This window comes from Salvelinus namaycush, unplaced genomic scaffold (assembly GCF_016432855.1).
Source record: "Salvelinus namaycush isolate Seneca unplaced genomic scaffold, SaNama_1.0 Scaffold123, whole genome shotgun sequence".
Classification (NCBI taxonomy): Eukaryota; Metazoa; Chordata; class Actinopteri; order Salmoniformes; family Salmonidae; genus Salvelinus; species Salvelinus namaycush.
The window spans coordinates 92,816-96,008 of NW_024057931.1; positions in this window are offsets into that span (position 1 = coordinate 92,816).

Below are 3,193 nucleotides of genomic sequence, written 5' to 3' on the forward strand. Positions count from 1 at the left end.
AGCCAGAGCCCTATTCCCTATATAGGGAATAGGGCTCTGGTCTATAGTAGTCCACCTATATAGTGGTACTACTATAGACCAGAGCCCTATTCCCTATATAGTGCACTACGGGGAATATGGTGCCATTTGGGACACAAAGATAAGGCGCTGCAGCTTTGACTGGGCTGCTGGGGAAATTGGGATTAGTAAATTGAATGAAAGGTCAGTGAATGAAAAGTGTGTGTGTGTGGTGTTTGTGTGAGTGTGTTGTGTGTGTGTGTGTGTGTGTGTGTGTGTGTGTGTGTGGTGTGTGTGTGTGTGTGTGTGTGTGTGTGTGTGTGTGTGTGTGTGTGTGTGTGTGTCGGTGTCGGTGGTTGATGATAACGCGAGATAGATGTTACATAATTGTTTCAGAAACACAGTCTTTGCTCTCAATGGTACGCTCGCAAACACACCACCACACACACACACACACGCACACACGCACATCACGCACACACGCACACACCACACAACACCACCACACACACACACACACACACCACACACGCACGCACGCACGCACGCACGCACGCACGCACGCACGCACGCACGCACGCACCACACACACACACACACCAACAACAACAAACATAACGGTTATGAAATGTGTCCTCACTGAACAGTACAAGACAGACGATCCTGAGACAAGATGTGTTTCCTGATCCTGTTTACACCTCAAATATTATAGCTGTGATCTGATCTTACCTGATCTGATCGGATGTCTATAATACCTGTCGTGACATAAGAGATAATGGAGGACATAGACCATGACGAATGTGTCTCATGTCTGCTGTGTATTGAGGTGATGAGAGGACATAGACCATGACTGAATGGTGTTCCAGTGTCTGCTGTATTGAGGTGATGGGAGGACATGGATCATATATAGGGCGTAGGTGCACTTCGGGACGCAGGCTAAGTATTGGCTCTGGGAGCGAACGTGATTTTCCAGGTCTCAGTCAAGGTTACTGATCACACATCAAGGTTCACTGAGCACCTACTGTACGTGGTTTCTGAGAGCGTAGGCAGTGACGGCTACAGGACTAGTGTACCAGGAGCGTTATCTAAGAGCGTAGGCAGTGACGGCAAGGTACAGCACTAGTGTCTGATACCAGGAGTGTTTCTGAGAGCGTAGGCAGTGACAGCATACAGGACTAGTGTACCAGAGAGCGTTATCTAGAGCGTAGGCAGTGACGGCATACAGGACTAGTGTACCAGGAGCGTTATCTAGAGCGTAGGCAGTGACGGCATACAGGACTAGTGTACCAGGAGCGTTATCTAAGAGCGTAGGCGTGACGCATACAGGACTAGTGTACCAGGAGCGTTATCTAAGAGCGTAGGCAGTGACGGCATACAGGACTAGTGTACCAGAGCGTTATCTGAGAGCGTAGCAGTGACGGCATACAGGACTAGTGTACCAGGAGCGTTATCTAAGAGCGTAGGCAGTGACAGCATACAGGACTAGTGTACCAGGAGCGTTATCTGAGAGCGTAGGCAGTGACAGCATACAGGACTAGTGTACCAGGAGCGTTATCTGAGAGCGTAGGCAGTGACAGCATACAGGACTAGTGTACCAGGAGCGTTATCTGAGAGCGTAGCAGTGACAGCATACAGAACTAGTGTACCAGGAGCGTTATCTGAGAGCGTAGCAGTGACGGCATACAGGACTAGTGTACCAGGAGCGTTATCTAAGAGCGTAGGCAGTGACAGCATACAGGACTAGTGTACCAGGAGCGTTATCTGAGAGCGTAGGCAGTGACGGCATACAGGACTAGTGTACCAGGAGCGTTATCTGAGAGCGTAGGCAGTGACGGCATACAGGACTAGTGTACCAGGAGCGTTATCTGAGAGCGTAGGCAGTGACGGCATACAGGACTAGTGTACCGAAGAGCGTTTATCTGAGAGCGTAGGCAGTGACGGCATACAGGACTAGTGTACCAGGAGCGTTATCTGAGAGAGTAGGCAGTGACGGCATACAGGACTAGTGTACCAGGAGCGTTATCTGAGAGCGTAGGCAGTGACGGCATACAGGACTAGTGTACCAGGAGCGTTATCTGAGAGCGTAGGCAGTGACGGCATACAGGCTATTGTACACCGGAGCGTTATCTGAGAGCGTAGGCAGTGACGGCATACAGGACTAGTGTACCAGAGCGTTATCTGAGAGCGTAGGCAGTGACGGCATACAGGACTAGTGTACCAGGAGCGTTATCTGAGAGCGTAGGCAGTGACGGCATACAGGACTAGGTGTACCAGGAGCGTTATCTGAGAGCGTAGGCAGTGACGGCATACGGACTAGTGTACCAGGAGCGTTATCTGAGAGCGTAGGCAGTGACGGCATACAGGACTAGTGTACCAGAGCGTTATCTGAGAGCGTAGGCAGTGACGGCATACAGGACTAGTGTACCAGAGCGTTATCTAGAGCGTAGCAGTGACGGCATACAGGACTATTGTACCAGGAGCGTTATCTGAGAGCGTAGGCAGTGACGGCATACAGGACTAGTGTACCAGGAGTGTTATCTAGAGCGTAGGCAGTGACGGCATACAGGACTAGTGTACCAGGAGCGTTATCTGAGAGCGTAGGCAGTGACGGCATACAGGACTAGTGTACCAGGAGCGTTATCTGAGAGCGTAGGCAGTGACGGCATACAGGACTAGTGTACCAGGAGCGTTATCTGAGAGCGTAGGCAGTGACGGCATACAGGACTAGTGTACCAGGAGCGTTATCTGAGACGTAGGCGTGACGGCATACAGGACTAGTGTACCAGGAGCGTTATCTGAGAGCGGTAGGCAGTGACGGCATACAGGACTAGTGTACCAGGAGCGTTATCTGAGAGCGTAGGCAGTGACGGCATACAGGACTAGTGTACCAGGAGCGTTATCTAAGAGCGTAGGCAGTGACGGCATACAGGACTATGTCCAGAGCGTTATCTGAGAGCGTAGGCAGTGACGGCATACAGGACTAGTGTACCAGGAGCGTTATCTGAGAGCGTAGGCTGACGGCATACAGGACTAGTGTACCAGGAGCGTTATCTGAGAGCGTAGGCAGTGACGGCATACAGGACTAGTGTACCAGGAGCGTTATCTGAGAGCGTAGGCAGTGGACGGCATACAGGACTAGTGTACCAGGAGCGTTATCTGAGAGCGTAGGCAGTGACGGCATACAGGACTAGTGTAC